Source organism: Pseudorca crassidens, chromosome 12 (assembly GCF_039906515.1).
Source record: "Pseudorca crassidens isolate mPseCra1 chromosome 12, mPseCra1.hap1, whole genome shotgun sequence".
NCBI lineage: Eukaryota > Metazoa > Chordata > Mammalia > Artiodactyla > Delphinidae > Pseudorca > Pseudorca crassidens.
The window spans coordinates 75,211,935-75,234,168 of record NC_090307.1 but is presented as its reverse complement, the minus strand read 5'-3'; the positions used below and the strand labels follow the sequence as shown (position 1 = coordinate 75,234,168).

General features: G+C 39.1%; 1 protein-coding gene across 5 annotated transcripts in view; it reads right to left on the bottom strand.

Annotated features, from left to right (window-relative positions):
* SPPL3 (signal peptide peptidase like 3) overlaps positions 1-22,234 on the bottom strand; it is a 118,224-nt gene that overhangs the window by 94,490 nt on the left and 1,500 nt on the right. The gene's annotated exons all lie outside the window — the stretch shown is intronic.

Here is a 22,234-nt window from a genome sequence, read left to right as displayed (position 1 = left end):
CCACCACAATGAGAAGCCCGCGCACCGCAACAAGATAAAGCCCACGTGGCAGCAACGAAGACCCGTCGCAGCCAAAAATAAATAAATAAATTTATTAAAAAAAAAGTCATGACAGCAAGACTTTTAGGGACTTCCCTGGGGGCACAGTGGTTAAGAATCCGCCTGCCAATGCAGGGGACACGGGTTTGATACCTGGTCCGGGAAGATCCCACATGCCCCAGAGCAACTAAGGCCGTGACCCATAACTACTGAGCCTGTGCTCTAGAGCCTGCGAGCCACAACTACTGAAGCCCGTGCGCCTAGAGCCCCTGCTCCGCAATGAGAAGCCACCACAATGAGAAGCCTGCGCACCACAACGAAGAGTAGCCCCCGCTCGCCACAACTAGAGAAAGCCCACGTGCAGCAACAACAACCCAACGCAGCCATAAAAAAATAAATTTATTTTTAAAGAAGACTAACTTTTATAAAATTCAATGAATCCCACACTTTTTAAATTTATTTTTATTTTTTTTTTGCGGTACATGGGCCTCTCACTGTTGTGGCCTCTCCCGTTGCGGAGCACAGACTCCGGACGCGCAGGCCCAGCGGCCATGGCTCACGGGCCCAGCCGCTCCGCGGCATGTGGGATCTTCCCGGACTGGGGCACGAACCCGTGTCTCCTGCATCGGCAGGCAGACTCTCAACCACTGCGCCACCAGGGAAGCCCCCACACTTTTTTTAGAAAAAAAAATGTGATTCATAATTTTTATTGGCTCCTCTCCCTTTTTTAAAAAAAATTATTTATTTATTTATTTATGGCTGTGTTGGATCGTTTCTGTGCGTGGGCTTTCTCTAGTTGCGGCGAGCGGGGGCCACTCTTCATCGCAGTGCGCGGGCCTCTCACTGTCGCGGTCTCTCTTGTTGCAGAGCACAAGCTCCAGACGCGCAGGCTCAGAAGTTGTGGCTCACGGGCCTAGTTGCTCCGCGGCATGTGGGATCTTCCCAGACCAGGGCTCGAACCCGTGTCCGCTGCATTGGCAGGCAGATTCTCAACCACTGCGTCACCAGGGAAGCCTCTCCTCTCCCTTTTTATAAAAAGCAATAAAAAACTTTTCTTTTTAAATATAATTAAAACAATCCACATTACAAATATGATGGTTAAACATTAGGGGTCTTCCACTTAAAAGACCAAGGGACACCTGATTCAATTAGTTATAACAGTATATTACAGATTTTTTACTCCAGAGTAATTTTTTTTGAAGGGACAGATAAAACAAGAGAATTACAAAAATTACTGAAAAATATATATCACTACTTGATTCTATATAAAATTTAAGCAAAGAACCATTAGAATAATTTCTCTACTATAGTTGTTGGATATAAAGCAAATCTGCAAAAATCAATGCTATTTCTATACAGCAGTAATAACCACCTAGAAAAAGAATGGGGAAATGTCTCCATTAAAACAGCAATAAAGGGTCTTCCCTGGTGGCGCAGTGGTTGAGAGTCCACCTGCCGATGCAGGGGACACTGGTTCGTGCCCCGGTCTGGGAAGATCCCACGTGCCGCAGAGCAGCTAGGCCCGTGAGCCACGGCCGCTGGGCCTGCGCGTCCGGAGCTTGTGCTCCGCAACGGGAGAGGCCACAACAGTGAGAGGCCCGCGTACCGGAAAAAAAAAACAAAAAAAACCCAGCAATAAAAAGTATAAAATACTTGGTAATTAGTGTAGTGAATGTAAATTTAGTGTAGTAAACTTTAACGGGAGAAAAACTTGGTTAGTTGCAGAGAAGAAACATACCATAACATCATGAAGGAGACAATTTTGCACAAGTTAAAAAACAGATGTGCGGCGGAGCAATAAATTAGGAATTTGGAATTAATAGATACAAACCACTGTATATAAAATAGGTAAACAACAAGGATCTACCACAGCAGAAGGAACTAAATTCAGTATCTTGTAATAACCTATAATGGAAAAGAATCTGAAAAAATACATATAACTGAATCACTTTGCTGTACACCTGAAACATTGTAAATCAACTATACTTCAATAAATAAATACACAAAACTTAGAAAAACAGATGTAATGTACTCCCAATTAAAAACACTAACAAGGGACTTCCCTGGTGGTCCAGTGGGTGAGACTCCGTCCTCCCAAAACGGGAGACCCAGGTTCAGTCCCTGGTCAGGGAACTAGATCTCGCATGCTGCATCTAGGAGTCCGCATGCTGCAACTGAGAGGTCCACGTGCCAAAGCTGAGAAGTCCGCTTGCTGAAACCAGGAAGCCCACATGCTGCAGTTAGGACCCGGTGCAGCAAAAATAAATAAATGTTCTTTTTAAAAATAAATAAATAAATAAATATAAAAACACTAACAAGGGAATTCCCTGGCAGTCTAGTGGTTAGGACTCCACACTCTCACTGCCGAAGGCCCAGGTTCAATCCCTGACCGGGGAACTAAGATTCACAAGCATGGTGAGGCAAAAAACACAAAAAGCAAAAACAACAAACATTAACAAGATACTTTACAGAGCTTGAGAACTTGGAAAAATAAATGGGAAAAAAAATCAAAGAGCAATCAGTGAAAAAAAATAGGATTAGCCCTTTGGAATACTAAAAGCAATGCCTAATCGAGGGGTTGGGTCTCAAACTCATAAATGACTTTCTCTTACAAAATAAATGCAAATAGATGGCTGATTCATTCATTTGCTGACCATCTCTAACACTAGCTTCTGTCCAGTGTTTAAATGTTACCCTCATAATAGACACAATCTTTCATTTCCTAAATCATAGCTTATGCTACCTGTGGTACAGCTAAAATGAACAATTCATGACCAAGACAGAATCTTTAACACAAAGCTCATGTGTAAGAAGTACTGCAGGTCAAATGTTATTTTTTCTTAAATATCTCTAAATGAATGTCTTAGATCCTTTTGTTGTATTATAGTTTTATCATATCATACACACTGAAATAAAGCTAGAACTTAATACTTGTCATGTGGACAAGAAAAGTTGTAGTCACATGCAATTCACCTCTGGAAGAGCACCTGTCCTTCTGAGTTACCTCACAGTAGACTCTGGGGTATAAGCTGACCCTCACTCTCCAAAAAGCTTACAAGCCTGGTCTGTGTTTGGTAATTCTATAGGCTGTTCCTTTTCACCAAGTTAGGATTTAATTTCCTGTCCTTAGCCTTTGAGATTTGATACAAGAGAACACAACTGTGAGTGGCACTTCCCAAAATAGTGTTAAGGGAGAACTGTTCCAGGTACTGTTAAGATGCCAAGCAAACCCCTCCCTTGAGCAAGTGTCTTTTAACATTTAAAATAAAATTAAACAGGTTTCTTTTTTACTATCCAACTTACCAGAGCTCATAATATGCTAATTCAAACTATGAATTTCCAAAAGAGGGATTTAACAAGCAGCCTTTCTCAAGCTTACTTGATTAAAGGTTCCCTTTATTCTCAGAGAATCACTAATGGCAAAGAGCCCTGGCTTTGGAGTTAAAAATACTTGTGTTCAAATTCTAGCTCTGCCACCCAGTAACTATATAATCTTGAGTAATCATTTTTTTCAACTGTAAAATGGGGGAAACAATACTTAAACTTCAGAGGACTTGACTTAAGGGTAGGTTATACACACAGAGAGTGTTAACAAATGTACATGATAAATTTTCAACAACACTGCAATTTGTCCTCCTGAGAACAAAAGTTGATGATACTTATTCCCATACACTCCCTCTCTCCTCACTTTTGTCTTTTCCTTTCAGTGGTCATTCCTGGGCTTAACATTCCTATTTGATTTTCTTTTAATTTAACTATTAAAGTCATACCCAAAAGCTCTCCTATGTATTGACTCACACCTTTCAACTGAATACTAGAGTATAGAACAAAAGGAAACAAGTTAGTGGGGCTGAGATTCACTATTAAGTGGAAAAAACAAGATACAGCATCATAGTGTATAGTATGCTATCATTCTGTTAAAAAGGCATTACACAAAAGAATGAAGTTGAACGCTTACTACCATCTACAAAAACGGACTCAAAACAGATCAAAGTGTAAAAAGCCAAAACAATAAAACTCTTAGAAGAAAACATACGAAAAAGCTTCATGGCTTTGGATTTAGCAAGATTTCTTAGATATGATAACAAAAGCACAGGAAACAAAAGGAAAAATAAATTGAGACCTCATCAAAATTCAAAACTTTTGTGCACCAATGGATACTATTAACAGAATGAAAAGGCAACCTATGGAATGGGAAAAAATATTTGCAAATCATACAACTGAGAAGGGATTGATATCCAGAATATGTAAAGAACTCCCACAACTCAACAACAAAACTAAACAACCTGAATAAAAAATGGACAAAGAACTTGAATACACACTTCTCCAAATATATACAAATAGCCAAATAAGCACATAAAAAGATGCTCAACATCAAGAGTCATCAGGAGAATGCAAATCAAAACCACAGTAGATACCACTTCACACCCATCTGGACAGCTATTATTTTTAAAAAAACAACCAAACAAACAAACAAAAAACCAGAAAATAACAAGTGTTAGAGAAGATATGGAGAAACTGGAACACTTGTGCATTGCTGGTGGGACTGTAAAATGGTACAGCTACTATGAAAAATGGTGTAACTTCTCAAAAAATTAAACGGAGAATTACCATACGACCTAGCAATCCCACTTGAGTATGCATCCAAAAAATTTGAAAGCAAAGTCTTTAAGAGGGCTTCCCTGGTGGCGCAGTGGTTGAGAGTCTGCCTGCCAATGCAGGGGACACGGGTTCGTGCCCTGGTCCAGGAAGATCCCACATGCCGGGGAGCAACTAAGCCCGTGCGCCACAACTACTGAGCCTGCGCTCTAGAGCCCACGAGCCACAACTACTGAAGCCCACACACCTAGAGCCCGTGCTCCGCAACAGGAGAAGCCACCACAATGAGAAGCCCGCGCACCACAAAGAAGAGCAGCCCCCACTCGCTGCAACTAGAGAAAGCCCGCATGCAGCAGCCCGATGCAGCCAAAAATAAAATAAATTTATTTTAAAAAATGGTTAAAATGAAAAACTATGTTTTGTATATTTTACAATAATAAAAAAACAGGGTTATACACATACATGCCCATATGCATATATTTCTAGAAGAATGGAGAGAAAACACATGTTATAAATTTTCTTGTAGAGGGAGGCTGTAGGATCAGGAATGAACACAATAAAGAGGGGTTGAATACAGTGGTCTACTCTGTATGCACTAAAAACCGATCTATAAAATATTAATGGTATGAAAAGATGCTCATGATATATTAAGCAGATAACAAAATACTATTTACCATTTAACCTTACACTTACATACACACACACACACACACACCTGCCCAGAAAGAGTCTAAGAAGTGACATTAAAGATCATTAGGGAAAGATGGGACTATTCAGTAAATGGTGCTGGGACAACCGGATTCCTAACTCACCCACAGACAAATTAAACTTTATTCTAGACGTCTTAATTTAGTCTTATCTAAAGCCATCTCAATTTAGACTAAATTCTAAGTTTGTGAAAGGCAAAGTATTAACCCTAACCCATTCCTACTTAAAGAAAAATATAGGAGAATATCTTTAAGACCCCAGGCCAGAAAAGGATTTCTTATGACACAAAAGCACTTGCCATAAAAGAGACTGATAAATTCTAGCCCTAGGTATAAACCCATGAACACAAACACCAGGAATACATACAAGAATGCTCACAGCAGAACTCTTTGCAATAGCCCCAAACTAGAGGCCTAAATATCCATCAACAGAAGAATAGATAAATAAAGTATGGGATATGCACAGGATGGAACAATATACAGCAGTGGAAATGAGTACTGTAACTCAGACAAGTCTTGGGAACAATATTTATTGAAAAAAGCAAATTATAAAAGATAATATATATCTTTATAATACTCAAGTTTATAAAAACAGAGCAAAACTAAACATTATGTTGTACAGTAAAACATAAAAACACAGTAAATGTAAAACTCATTTTTTTTAAAAAGCAAAGAAATGGTAAACACAAAATCACAACAGAGGTTACCCTGCAGGGGTAGGGGACAGAGGCAGGAGGAGGGACCAAGGAGTACATAGAGAACTTCAAGAGTATTCGTAATCCGATAGTTTATTTAGTTATTTGGTGATGTTCCTGAGTGTTGATTATGCTTCATAACTTACATACACAGAACACATTCTTCTGTAGATAATAAACATCACATAAAAATGAAAACACAGTATGAAGCTGTTCCTATTTTTGTGTAAAAAATGATCTACCCCAGGGGCTTCCCTGGTGGCACAGTGGCTGAGAGTCTGCCTGCCAATGCAGGGGACATGGGTTCGTGCCCCGGTCCGGGAAGATCCCACATACTGCGGAGCGGCTGGGCCCGTGAGCCATGGCCGCTGAGCCTGTGTGTCCGGAGCCTGTGCTCTGCAACGGGAGAGGCCACAACAGTGAGAGGCCCGCGTACCGCAAAAAAAAAAAGATCTACCCCAAAGGATAATATGAAATGTTACCATGAGTTTTCTAGGCAATTTAAATTTTAGGTAGCTATAATTTTTAAATTACTCCTTATCTGAGATTTCTGATTGTCAGTGAACTTTTGTGTAAATTTTTAAAAAGGGGGGGGAGTCACAAGCATATGCATTTTTTTTACAGAACTGAAAGACAAGCAACAAATTTAATGAAGAATTTCTGTGGGTTGGTGGGACTCTGAGTAGTGTTCTTACCGTTTTCTGTTTATCTACATTTTTCAAATCTGTACCAATAAAATACGTATTACAGTTCCAAAATTCCTTATCTGATATTCCTGCAACTAAAGATGTCTCAGAATCCTGATTTTTTCACTTTAAGAAAGGCAACACAGTACATACATTAGCATTGCCCAACATCCCGAGAAGGGTTTCAGGCAGTACTCCACAATCAAACACAAACATTCCTGGGAATTCCCTGGCGATCCAGCAGTCAGGACTCAGTGCTTTCACTACCAGGGCCGGTTCAATCCCTGGTGGGGGAACTAAGATCCTGCAAGCCGCGCGGCATGGCGAAAAAAAGCAAAAACAAAAACATTCCTGCAGCAAAGTGAAGAGTTACACTAAGTGTGATAAATAGGTCATATAACTAACTTCACATCAGTTAAGGTCTTGTGTTTTTACTACCAGAAGAGATCTAAATTAGGTTTTACTACCAGAGGAGTGGAATTATTTAGTATACAAGACCAGAGAAGAAGTAAGCCTTCCAATTCTGTCCACACTGGCCCAACAAACTGGAAGCTTAGCCACTTGCATACTGTGCATTCAGCTGAGAACAAGTAAAATAGCCCTTAAATTAATATTTCATCCCTCCAACAAACCAAAGCATTTAAAACTCAACAACTAAAAAACATTATTATTTCTCTCTTTGGCTAAAGCTTTCAAGTCCATTTCAAAAAATGAAGTTAACGAACAAGAGACAAACTTTATTTGGAAATTATCAAAATCATAATGTATATCAAAAACACAACAAAGCCACCAAATAAACTGTTGACCAAAAAAAATAGTACCACTCACAGTATTCTTTAATCCCACAATTGTGCACTGAGGACGTACAATACACAAGGATTTCACGTGGCCTTCAAATTCAAATCCATAAACTCACAAACGGGCCCTGGGTCCACACTATCAAAAATGCCAAGAGCTCAAAGATGAGTGCATTAGGCTATTCCATGTAAATTAAGTACCGATCTTTGTTTTCTTGGTCAGGATACCATTCATAGACCCCAATCCAAAGGCATGTGAATTCCACTTAGAATAACTGCATTATTAACACTTAGAAAACCAGAACAATGGCCGATGGAACATTTGTTAGAACATTAAGGTATCCGACTGTCAGTGATACTTAATGCAGTGGTCAAATTTGGTGAAAGTATTTGTGTCTTCAATATGCAAGTGCCCATATCCAGAGTCACTGGGGTACTGATCGCTATCTCCTTATCCCTAGCCCATCCTTGAGGCAACGAACTGATCACAGGGGGCCACAACCTGATTGCCTTTAGGGGCCAGGTAAATAATATAAACTAGTGATGTAGAGACTCAGTGTACAGGAACAGAATGTGGTAGGGACTGAGGCAAATTAGAAAATGTACTCCATGGGGGACTTCTCCGGTGGTCCAGTGGTTAAGACTCTGCAGTTCCACCACAGGGGGCGCAGGTTCGATCCCTGGTCAGGGAACTAAGATCCTACAGGCTGCAAGGTGCAGCCAAAAAAAAAAAAAAAAAAGAAGAAAGAAAATGTACACTATGAGTAAGGCACTCAAATATTAAGACACTTTTGACCAAATTCAGTCCTTCCAGTAATCAAATGATTGGGACACACAGTCTATATAATGGCCCACCCTGAAATCTCCTTTCTCTCAAAACTGTCTTAATTACATTTGCTGGCATTTAACCCAGCAAATGCCAAACAGTCTCTAACAACACCGCAAACTCATGGAAGAGAGAGGATCCTGTTTATTCTGCTTTAGTTACTATGCTGGAGTCCCAGCAGACATAAACTCATGCATTAATTATAGAAATCAAATCTACAACTTTTTCTGTCTAACCAAGTGAGTTATGTGGTCAAACAGTACAAGTAGTGCATAACTATCTAAAGAACAGGCCAAAGCAGACCCTGAACATACAGAACAATTAGAATTACGACCAAACAACAGCAGATCCAACAGATTTCTTTCATTTGCTAAGAACAATGGAACCTCATACATCTTTAATGATGAGGGAGACCAATGTTTTTCTTCCTCTTGCTAACTAATCTCTACTCACCATAAAAATTTGACCTGTAAGGAGCTTGCCTCTCTGTACCCTTCTAAAGACTGTCTTCCACATTAAAAAAAAAAGGGGGGGGAGGGGTCAGTAACAACATAAAATTAAAGAACCAGAAATACAGGCTGATAAAGCACTCATCTGTTTTTCCTAACGATACACAATCATCATACATGTGAGCAGAAATCTAGATCATAAACTCTTAGACCTCCAGGACTGTATTGTAAAATATGGTAGCTGCCAGCCACATGTAGCTACTGAGCTCTTGAAATGTGGCTAGTCTGAACTGAGAAGACTTTGTGCTAAAAATATAACATAAAATATTTTGTTAATAATTTTTGTATTGATTATATACAATAAATGATATGATAAATATTTCTGATATACTGAGTTAAATGACATTATTAAAATTAATTTCACTTGCTGCTTTTAATGTGGCTACTAGAAAACTTTAAATTATATATATGTTCCTCACATTATATTTCTACTGGACAGTGCTTCCCCAGAGAAGGTCATATTTTACAACTAATTCCTCTAGTGAGTACCTTCCTGGCAAAAAGAGATATGGAGCCCCCCCCCGCCCCCGCAACAAAACCACAACAACTTCAGTCATTAAACCAGTCCCAGGACTACTGATGATGCAGCAGGTTGCCAGAGCAATCTGGTCATTCACTTACCCAAAGGGAAGTAACAGTCATCTGAGTCTAATTTCTTCCTAAATGATTCTAGCACGTAAAAAATACAAGGAGTAGTCTGAAGAAAAATCTGTGAGCCAAAAGATTATATTTTTTCCCTCAATGCTGGATTTTTAGGTAACTAAAACTGAGGTTCAACTTTGGTACTACACTGTTAAGAACAAACAGATCTAACCTTCTAAAACCACTGCTTTTTTCCTCTTTTATAAACTCTAAGATATAAATATTACACAAAAACTACTCACACCCACTAGGATGTCTATAATTAAAAAGATGGACAATGACAAGAATTGGTGGGCATTTGGAGAGATCAGAACCCTCAGACATTGCTGTGGGAATACAAAATGGTGCAGCCATTCTGGAAAACAGCTTGGCAGTTCTTCAAAATGTTAAACACAGAAACCCTAAGGGCCAGCAATTCCATTCCTAGGTATCTACCCAAGAGAAATGTAAACATATCTGCACAAAAACTTTTACATAAATGTTCATAGCAACATTATTATACATAATAGCCCAAAAGTGAAAACCCAAACAACCATGGACAAATGTGTATAAATAGACTAATGTGGTATATACATACAACTGAATATTTGGCAATAAAAAGGAATGAAGCACTAATACATGCTACAACATGATGGACCCTGAAAACATGCGAAGTGAAATAAGTCAAAAGACCACATATTTTATTACTCCATTTATATGAAATAGACAAGTCCACAGAAACCATAAGCACATTAGCAGCTGCCAGGGCTGGGGAAAAGGGGGAAATGAAACAGGTACAGGGTTTCCTTTGGGATGAAAAAAATGCTCTAAAATTGACTGTAGTGATAGTTGCACAACTTTGTGAATGTACTAAAAACCACTGGATTGTATATTTTAAATTAGTGAGTTGTACAGTATGTGAATTATATCTCAAAAAAGCTATTTTAAAAACATAAACCATTAGAATGAAAACCATAATGTTACAGAAAGGGACCTATATGAAATCCTTCATTTTAGATAGAACAGAATGAACAAGTGAAAGCTAGCCATATGAAAAGGAAGAGAGAATTTCAACTATGGTTGTCTGCATTACTGGCCCGAATTCCTCACCCCTCCCCAAATCTGCTCCTTAGCCCTGTGATTCTGCAGCTCCTCCCACAAAAATGGCAAGGTTTAGTTTTGTGGCTCCTTGTCTTTGGGTTCCACCACATGACTTCTTTTGGCCGAAAGAACGAAGCAGAAATGGTAGTGTGCCAGTTCTGAGCCTGAGCTTCAAGAAGCCTTGCGTGTTCCCACTTGCCCTCTTGTGCTTCTACCACTGTCATGAGAAGAACTTCCCTTGGGTAGCTGCTGCCCATTCAGCCTGGGCTCCAAAATGCACACACATGAAGCAGTCACCCAGCTGACTTACAGATCTGAAGCAAGAAGCAAAGTTGTCCCAGCCAACGTGAAGATCAATTGATATTTTAAGCATTGAGTTATGGGGCAATTTGTTATGCAGTATTATGGTGGCAATAGTTAACCAATACAGTAGCCAATTCTCCCACTGTATTTTGAAAAGGTTCCAAGAATGAAAGTGATTATCAAGGTAAGTCCAGCTTAGCACCTTGAATAAAAAGTTTCATTTACTCAGCTTAAGAGAGCGATCTATGTATCTCAAAAGATATTTAATGCTTGTCCCTTTAAGCTCTTAAACTAAAGGTTGAGAGCAATTTAAGATATTACATACTCTTCCATCTTACTAATTTTACTATTTTAAGATTATTATTTTAAAAAATTAAAGACAGAATAATACTAATTTAAATAAACTAGGTACCAAACCACTGAAGATAAAGACATGAACAAACTATAACTCATGTCCTCAAAACTTTACGGGGAGATAAACAAGGAAACAAACAACTGAAAAGAGGCAAGTGCAGTGTACTAAGAGAACACAAAGAAGGGTCATCCAGGAGCAAAGATGAGAAAGAATGAAGAGGTTACCTGTTATTCCCTTTTTTCTAAGTTGGTTGATAACCTTTAGTTTGGCTTTTAGAATTTCTGCTATCCATGAATACCAGCCTAATACATCATCCTTAGGCCTGCAGGTTATTTTCACCATCGTGCAGCATGCAAAGGTTCAAAAACAAACTCCTAATTCCCCAAACTTCTGGTTTATGCCTATTCCAGATGACTAGGTTATTTAATTTATTTATTTATTTATTTATTTGGCTGTGTTGGGTCTTCGTTGCTGCATGTGGGCTTTCTCTAGTTGCAGCGAGTGGGGGCTTCTCTTGTTGCGGAGCACTGGCTCTAGGCACGCGGGCTTCAGGAGTTGCAGCACTCGGGCTCAGTAGTTGTGGCTCATGGGCTCTAGAGTGCAGTCTCAGTAGTTGCGGCGCACGGGCTTAGCTGCTCTGCGGCAAGTGGGATCTTCCCGGACCAGGGCTTGAACCTGTGTCCCCTGCATTGGCAGGCAGATTCTTAACCACTGCGCCACCAGGGAAGTCCCAACTAGGTTACTTAATTCTGACCTAAGATTGAATCACTACTGTATCTATGAAATTTAAAATATGCACACACCAGGGCTTCCGTGGTGGCACAGTGGTTGAGAGTCCGCCTGCCGATGCAGGGTACACGCGTTCGTGCCCCGGTCCGGGAAGATCCCACATGCCGCGGAGCGGCTGGGCCCGTGAGCCATGGCCGCTGAGCCTGCGTGTCCGGAGCCTGTGCTCCGCAACAGGAGAGGCCACAACAGTGAGAGGCCGCGTACCGCAAAAACAAAACAAACAAACAAACAAAAATAATATGTACACACCAAGCCATATATTTTTAAATTGCCCTTTCTGACAAATATCATATGATATCGCTTGTACATGGAATCTAAAAAAATGGTACAAATGAACTTATTTACAAAATAGAAATAGAGTCACAAATATAGAAAACAAACTTACGGTTACCAGAGGAGAAGTGGGGGAGGGATAAACTGGGAGATTGGGATTGACATATACACAATAATATATATATAAAATAGATAACTAATAAGGATCTATTGCATAGCACAGGGAACTCTTCTCAAAACTCTGTAATGACTTATATGGGAAAAGAACCTAAAAAAGAGTGAATATATGTATACGTATAACTGATTCACTTTGCTGTACAGCAGAAACTAACACAACATTTTCAATCAACTATGCTCCAATAAAAATTTTAAAAATTTAAATTTAAATTTAAAAAAATTTAATTTCCCTTTCTGAATATTAATTATTAAACAAGAGACCAAACAAATGAGTCAAAAGAGAAAACAGTCTTTTAGAAACAGGAAAAAAATGAAATGTAAGTTTCTACTTTTAAAAATGTTAACTTTTTAAACAGAAGCTTAAATACAAAAAAATATGAATTTCTTAAATAGAAGCAAAAGAGAGAAAATGTTAAATTCTTCAGAAGCTAGTTTCCATATAGCTTATAGCTCTCCTCACACCTCAAAGGAAGTTTCCTGCAAAATATTTTCATTTGAAAAAAATTTCCCTAAAACTGTTTTGCTAATTGCAGAAACAAAATAGCAGAGCTTCTCCACTTACATAGGTGTCATATATGTCACATATTAACCAGTACCTGTTTGGGAGATAAATTATAAATAGTTAGCAGTCAGTCTGTGGGCAGTTGAAGAAGACTGGAGATAAATGGAGATGACTACTCTAAAGGGCCTGTGGTCCTTTGTAAATGTCTCCCTTAGGAGTTCAGTTCCCAGGCTGAGCCACTTTCATTCTCTAGGTGCTGTATGGATATTAAGAAGTTAGGGGAATCTGGCCACAACACATGACCCAATTTAACAGCAACAATTTTACTTTTGTATTTTCTTCAAAGAGGAATGAGACGTTATGCAAGTTATTATTTTCTCTCTTCTATGTGCCCTGTCATTTTATTTTTAAGGAGACATTCTATTCTAAAATCCTGCACCTGAGAAACTTCACCTCTAAAGTATTCATTCTATAAAAGAAAAAAAAAAAGGGACTTCCCTGGTGGCACAGTGGTTAAGAATCCGCCTGCCAATGCAGGGGACATGGGTTTAAGCCCTGGTCCGGGAAGATCCCACATGCCACGGAGCAACTAAGCCCGTGCACCACAACTAATGAGCCTGCGAGCCACAACTACTGAGCCTGTGCTCTGGAGCCTGCAAGCCACAATTACTGAAGCCCATGCGCCTAGAGCCCGTGCTCCACAAGAGAAGCCACTGCAATGAAAAGCCCATGCACTGCAACGAAGAGTAGCCCCCGCTCGCCGCAACTACAGAAAGCTCGCACTCAGCAACGAAGACCCAATGCAGCCAAAAATAAATAAATAAATAAATTAAATTAAAAAAAAATCTGAGTCTCTATTATGCATATAGGTCGTTAAACCATGAAATTAATGCCTTTGATCCTACCTTTACAGAGTTCACTGCCAACATGGGAAAAGAGCCACATAAATACATTCAATACAAGGTCAGAAAACCGTAAAAGCACTGCCATCTGACAGGATCAGATAAAGAACTACAGGCATCAGAAGAATATTTCTCCTGGGCCAATCAGAAGGCTCTGTAACAAGAGGACAGCATTTCAGCTGGACCTTGAAAAGACAGGTAGGACTCACATATTTCAGAGGCTTGGGAGAAAGGCTAACCAGGTATACCAGCCAGCTTAAAGAAAAGGGGAAACAGCGAGTAATCCAGTTTGGCTGAAATAACAAATTTTTAAAGAAAAGTAGGGTTACAAGGCCAGATTATTTTGAAAAGCAGACCGAAGATTGGATTTTACACTGTAGGCAATTAAAAAAGCCCTAGGAATGCAAATGTAATACAATCCAAACTAGTGACAATGTAAAGATCAAAAGAAACAAAGACTGAATGTACACTACATAGCATTCATTCCCCATTAAGTCCTCTTCACAACTCCTAACTGAAATCCAGGACTTAAAAAAAAAAACTAGAAATCTCTAAAACTTAAACTACAGTAAAAAACCAATTTCTTTCCAAGATCAATTTCTCCTCCTTGGCTTCAAATACACAGTTCTCTCCCTTATATAAAATAAATAAAAACAAAAGATCCTTATGACTCTGCTGTCTATATCAACCATCCTCCTTCCTTATGTCTTTCACATCCCATCTCTCAAACAAATGGCCAGTACCCAAAGCCCAAAGGACACCTTTATTTCTTCACTACCCATCCCTAATTTCCGTTTCACCCTCACTCCTCTGATCTTTATTAGAGCACTTTCAGTAACGACTTCCTTTGCAAAGTCAATAGCCTGTTTTTTCTTCATTCTCTTTGAATCCTGAAGCTTTTTACACTACTGCCCCTAAAAATTCTCTGTGCCTTTTCTTTAATCACCATTGATTGCACTTTCCTAATTATCCTACCTCTGATGGAGCTTCCCTTGACTCCTCCTCTTCCTCCCATTTCTCAACTATGAGTTTCCCAGGCCTCAACTCTAGTCCTCCATTCTGTCCTCTCTACACTCTCCCTCTTGGTTAACTGACCTCATCTCAAATCTTTAACTAACTTTAGCTAACCTAGCTGTGGTCCCAGGATGTATTCCTGTAATAAGACTAGATTGAACCCTATGAAGTTAGGTTTGAAAATGCTTTTTAAGATATTAGGCCTTAATATTTTTAATGTATCAGTGCTTGTGCTAATCAGTAGCATAAGTAAGAGCATTCACTCTCTAAAACTAGCTTTTACTTCTAACAGTAGTATTTTTGCAAGCACTTTCGAGAAATGAATGTAAATTTCTGGGCATTTATAAAATCAGAGTGTACAGTCAAAGGTTTAAAAGTTAAGGCTGTCAGGCAAGGCGTGAAGATTTAGTCAAGTTTGGAAGGTCAAGCTAGACAATTCTGGGCAAAAATTAAGACAAGGAAATAACAAAAGGTCAAGCACTGTACTTAGGCCAAAATGTGTGTATAACCAGGTTGAAGAAACAATTAACAAAACTTTGCTACACATGTCTTATTTAGGTCAAGAGTGAAGCCCAAGCCTGAAGCCCTCAGATAAAGGGAAGTGAGCGTGCCTGGCAGACTTGGTGTGCAGTAAGAAAAACAGATAACCCACCACTAACAGCCCCTCCTCAGGCATTTTAAGGTAGAAAATTTTCCTGTGCATTTAAAAACAAAACAAAAACGAGACAATGACTAGGATTATCCACGATTATGAGGGAAACTGCCTTCAAAAGATTAAAATACAGTTATTACGAAAAATTTTAGCCTTTATTCAAGTCACAATTTTTCTTGTTTTGTGGTAAGCAGCACTGGACTATGAAACTTGTGACTAAACGGAGATGACCTTATAACACATTTCAAAGGCAACAATAGAAATCAATGACAACTTGCAAACTAATATTTCTATTTCTTTTTATATGGCATTATTCAAACATCTCCATAGAATTCTTACTAGGATATCTCAAAGTTTAAATGCTGTTTAAATCATGAAACAAGAAAAATCTTTTTTGTGGGGGAGGGGAAAGATAGGGATGGGGGATTAAGAAGTACAAGCTACTATGCATAAAATAAATAAGCTACAAGGATATACTGCACAGCACAGGGAATAAAGCCAATATTTTGCAACAACTTTAAATGGAATATAATCTCTAAAAAATACTGAATCACTATGTTGTAGAGCGGAAACTAACATAATGTTGTAAATCAACTACACTTCAATTTTTTAAAATATTAAAAAAAAGAAGAAAAATCTTATCTGCAGTGAGGAACTCTGCCTGGAACTGGTCTGGGTCTAAAAATTTAGAGAACAAATAACTTGCTTCTATATTGCATGTAGCAATTTTCAAAGCATTTTCACATATATTACCTCACTGAATCCTTAGAGCAACCCTGTGGAGTATGACAGGCATAATAACCATTGTACAAAATTCAACACTGGGACTAAGACAAGACTAGGTCACAGTTAATCAGAGATGAAAATCACCTTCAAACTAAAGACTTCTCAATTTAAAGAAACCAGAACATGGGACTTCGCTGGTGGTACAGTGGTTAAGAATCCACCTGCCAATGCAGGGGACACGGGTTCGATCCCTCGTCCATGAAGATCCCACAGGCCGCGGAGCAACTAAGCCCGTGTGCCACAACTACTGAGCCTATGCTCTAGAACCTGTGAGCCACAACTAATGAGCTCACGTGCTGCAACTACTGAAGTCCACGCACCTAAAGCCCGTGCTCCACAACAAGAGAAGCCACTGCAAGGAGAAGCCCATGCACTGCAACGAAGAGTAGCCCCCGCTCGCCGCAACTAGAGGAAGCCCGCGCACAGCAACGAAGACCCAACACAGCCAAAAATAAATTAATTTAAAAAATAGAAAGGAAAAGAAAAAAAATAAATCAGAACAGAATCAGATCCTATCTTAGGATTTCAAATAAAATTTAATGAGTGGTACTGACAGAACTGAATACTTTGAGTGATCACTTATATTCAGTATAATTTATAAACATGTAAAAAGCAATTAAAACACACCTCTACTTTAGTGCATTTTTAAAAAATCCTTTAGTGGTTCTTCATTATCAAACCTGGAACTCCAAAACAGAGATTATCAAGTTTTCTTACCAAGTTAGGGTGAACCGGACCAATCAAGAAATGGGATTCTCTCTTAGGTCTCTATTTGGCTGCTACATATTCATCGGTCTAATGTCTTAAAAGTATTTTCAAACCTAACTTTTTCATAGGAGCTCAATCTAGTCTTATCACAGCAAATGAGTGGGTCTGATTTATTTTAAGCTGTGGCCCTAATGAAATCTACTAACAAAATCTGAGAGGTAATTCATTGTGAGCATCATGGGAACTAACTGTAGATTTTCCCTGTAAAACTGAATTTGGTCACATGGAGCCCCTCTAGACATCTAAGAGGTTAAAATTCCAGAAAAGGAGCACTCTGCCTCTAACTCTTTAAGTGAGGATTAGAAAATATGCTATAGAAACTCAAAGTTGCAAGCGTTTCTTGATTTATACATACAACAAATAAAACCACTCTTTTCCTTTAACTCCTAAGAAGGAACCATTAAACTCCAGAAAATATATTATAGAATTTTGAAAATAAAATTATACTTATGGCTCTATTGTCAAGGACAGCAATCACATAAAGTTTCAGGTACTAAATGTAGCCAACTAAAACAGCACTTCATTAGACGTTTTCTTCTTAGGGCATCCTTGATTTTTCATGAGATGCTTTGATGAAACAGGTAAGAATGATGATAACTAAATAAGTTATTAATGTTGAAGTAAAATACAATTATACAGAACTACATGACACCTCAATTCAGTGGCATTTATCATCTCTAAAATAAATGACCACAGAAATCTATTTTGAGAAATGCATGAACATTAGGCATTTTAATTCGTAGTACTACTTGATAAATTACAGGCTGATATGGTTACCAAGTCCCCAGATCCCCAACACTGAGGAAACATAAGAAACATTGAGGAAGGTTATTTCAAAACAAATTCATGGTCTTATCTTTGGCTAATTTTAGCTTGAATCATGTATCACCAAAACATTATTATCTTTTTTTTCAAATTTACTTATTTTGGTTGCGCCAGGTCTTAGTTGTGGCAGAAGGACTCCTTAGTTGCAGCATTCGAACTCTTAGTTGTGGCATGCATGTGGGATCTAGTTCCCCGACCAGGGATCGAACCCATGTCCCCTGCATTGGAAAGCGGATTCTTAACCACGCCACCAGGAAGTCCCCAAAACATTACTATCATAGCACTTTACAGGCAAAACATGTTTTAAAAATAATAAGCAAATCTAAAGTCTATAATGCTAGACACACATTTTCAAGTAAATAGTTTCTCTCTGAAAAACTTTCACCAGATGCAATGATCACAAGACAATCAGATATGATCATAACAGATACAGTGATACATAACAGAAATCCAAAACCAGATATAACTTCCATTCATTCTAGAGATCTGCTTTGCTTTTCATTCTCCAGTTTAGCATTATTTGCAAATATCTGACATTGACAATGTTCACTGTCACACAACATATCACCTCAATATAATGCAGTCCTTAGAACAGATCTTCAGACAGGCAGCCCAGGGGGAGGCATGTTCACTCACTGTTCAGTAAATATTTGCCAAACCACCTATTATATGCCAAGCACTGGACAGAGCACCAAAAGAGAAAAACTTTTACCTCTGTGTAACCTGTAGTTTGTTTACTATCTGTCATCCCTCAAAAACACATACAAAATGAGGCCATGAAGAGCCCCACTAATGAATTTGGATTTTATTCTAAATGTGGCCAAAAGCCATTAAAGAGTTTTAAACAGAGGACTGACATGACCTGAGTTAGGCTATCAGAAGACTACTCAGGAGAATAGATGGCCACTGTGCGGAGAATGGAGGGAACCAGTGAGGAGGCTAACAAGGAACTCAAGCAAAAGAGGGCTGGCTTAGAGTAGTGACTGTGGACAAGGAAGCACATAGATTCAGTGTTGGAATCTTCGTGTGCAACGGTCTTGACTTAGAACCGTTTTTCTATTTATATCCTTGGGCAAGTCACTTACACTCTCTGAGCCTCAGTTTCCTTACTGAGCAATGATTGTAAAGCCCCAGCACACAGAAAACACACAATAAATTATGATGATACTACTTTGGTAATGAAATTCATGTGAATGAGGTTCACATGGACTGACTTCCTTTTCCCCCTACACAGCAACATTCACCCTAATATAAGTAATTTTTACCAAGATTCAAGTGCAGGTATATACAAGTACTGCACTGACTCCAAGAAGAGAGAAGGTACTATTTCTCACAGAACTTACGCTAAAACAACTGCTCATAAACATACATTGAGCAAGGTGTTTCTCTCAAATTAATAAAAGTCTAGTTTGCACCTTCAATGTGTGTTTTCATATGCATGCTTTTATTTCCTCAGTCTTTATGAATAAAAAGGATACAAGCAGAATCTTGTGGTTAATCGTGACCCGTGATAAAGACTGTGGTGTTACTACCAATTATTTTAATTTCTTCTGTCAATCGTTTTTATTTAAAACTATTAAGGGATGGTACCCTTCACTCTTACAAGACTGAGACACCAGGAAACTAAGTTATCAAAAGCTCTCTTTTGTAAGTATATGTATTACAAACACTCATCTATCTGTAGCTTCCTCTTACATTTAATATTCTTTCAACAAAGGACGAACCACACTGAAAACCTATCATATTCAATTGTTCAGTATTTACTAAGCAGGAGCTATGGGCAAGACAATGTGCTAGGCACTAGAGGAGGACAAAGGTTAGTGTAACTGCATCCTTACCCTCAAAACACTTACCATCCAGTGAGGAGACTAGGTATTTACACTTGAAAAGGAAGAAGTGAGGCAGACAAAACAAGTGTCAAAAACAAAGAGCTGGGACTTCCCTGGTGGTGCAGTGGTTAAGAATCCGCCTGACAATGAAGGGGACGCGGGTTCAATCTCTGGTCCGGGAAGATCCCACAGGCCGCGGAGCAACTAAGCCCGTGCGCCACAACTACCGAGCCTGTGCTCTAGAGTCCTCGAGCCACAACTACTGAAGCCTGCGCACCTAGAGTCCCAGGCTCTGCAACAAGAGAAACCACCGCAATGAGAAGCCCGCGCACCACAACAAAGAGTAGCCCCGTCTCGCCGCAACTAGAGAAAGCCCATGCACCGCAATGAAGGCCCAACGCAGCCAAAAATAAATAAATTTTAAAAAAAACAACAAAGAGCTTACTTTCAGTTGGGGTGGTCAGAAAATGCTTCACAGCTGGGTAACAGAACTTTGATAGAATTTGCTAGGAAAAAAGCAGGAACAAGAAACCAGAGAACAGCATGAACTTCTGTGTAGCGGCTTTTTTTTTTAATCTATCTATTATGAAAATGTTTAACATGTAAAAGTATACAGAATAAATGGACTCACCACTGAGATTCAACAATAATCAACTCATGGCCAATCCTGTTTTATAATTTACATGTCTTACTCCACAAAAATCCTAAAGGAACCTATTTTCATATGTTCCTACCTTCTTCACTGACTCCATGTCAGACATATCCATACCACCACAGTAGTCTCCACAAGGTTGATTTTCCTAAAGACCACATACAAATAAAGTGCAAACCTATTTTCAAAAAAATCAACTCTTGATTGTTGATCAAACCAAGGGAACGGTGACAAAGATACTGCAAAATGACAGACAATCCAAAACCGTTTACATGTACTTTGGGCATACCTTTTCCATACTTATATTTCAATGAGAATGAATAAAATCATGGAGAATTCATGCCAAACAACAACAAGAAGAAAAAGCACCACAGTTGAAGTATCTTGGACAAATCATTTGGGCGCCTGAGCCTAAGTTTCCTCCTCTGTAAAATAGGGAAAGATCACCTACCCCAGGGACTTGTGAGAAACAAGTAGGTGTATATATTAAATGTCACATGGATAGTTCTTTATATTATTGCCTGGTTGACCTGGGAAGAACTACTCAGGAAGAAAGCTGCCTGGCTTCCCAATCCTTTCCCTCCATACACCACCCTCTTCCAAGATGCTGTAAAAACTCTCTCCATCTCAAAACATGCTAAAGGTGAGGAGCTAAGCATTCTGATTTCAAGAAGCTTCTTTCTTTACCTGTAAAGCAAACTAAGGGACCTGAGATTGAAGGAAGTATTTCAGGAGGATAAATCTTATAAACTGTCAAACTTCACTAAACAACCCTCCTTTAAGTAGCAGAGCCATCCAACATCACACAGTGTGTCGCCAACCTACCTAGTAAAACACTCTCATTATCCCCAATTCTTGGCCACTGTGCTTACTCTTTGAACCATCCACAGCCTCTCTACAGCACAGTACAAACAGAAGGATCGTCATCAGGACTCTCAGCTGGGCCAGAGTGTTAAGACGCTCAAGATGAGTGAGTTAGCACAAGGCACGCAGGGGCCCCTTCACTTCCTTTCTTATTCTGTCCATAAGAAAGCTCTAATTCTTTAGAAACATTCTAATCCTGTGTTCCGAATCCCCTGCTACAGAGAGGCAGCTCACTGTTGCTCAAAACAAAGTAGTTTAAACGTCTTTTAAAAATACATATGTTGTCACAACTTTTCACTAAGATTTTAATTCTTGCTTTAGCATTGCTTTCTCTCAATCTCTCAGTTTTCTTCTTTTTGAGATTGTATGTACATCACTGAAGTTCCCTTTTGAATTATCGTCTTCAATCACCAATCCTCTTCCCCTATGTGAAGACACAATGAGTTCCTGACTTCTCATAACCCCAACCACCACAAATCATCCACTCAGTTAAAGCCTTCTACCCAAGGCCATTCCTTATTTTCAGATATTACCCATTTCTTTGCTGTTTCCCTAAGATAATTATAATATACTAAAACATGGCACCTTACAGTTTACCCTGTGCTTTGTAAAGTTATTCATTTAATCCTTACAGCTTATGAAAAAGGTAATCCCCCTATTTTATAGGTAAGGAGAAAAGAATGGAAAACTTACTATCTTGTCTAGTTGTAAAGCGAGTTAAGTGGTGAACCCGACATCCAAACCAACTCTAAACGCCATGCTCTTCCCACTCTACTATGCTCTTTTCTAAGAAGGGAAAGCCTCTAGTTCTATCCCAAACCACATTGGCTTCACAGAGTAAACCATCTTCGAACAATCGCTCTAGACTGCAACCAGATTCTCCATCCCTGCACCTACCATCATCCCATTTCTTGCTTCCTCCCCACTCCACTCCTCAACGATACTATCGCCATTCCTTCAACT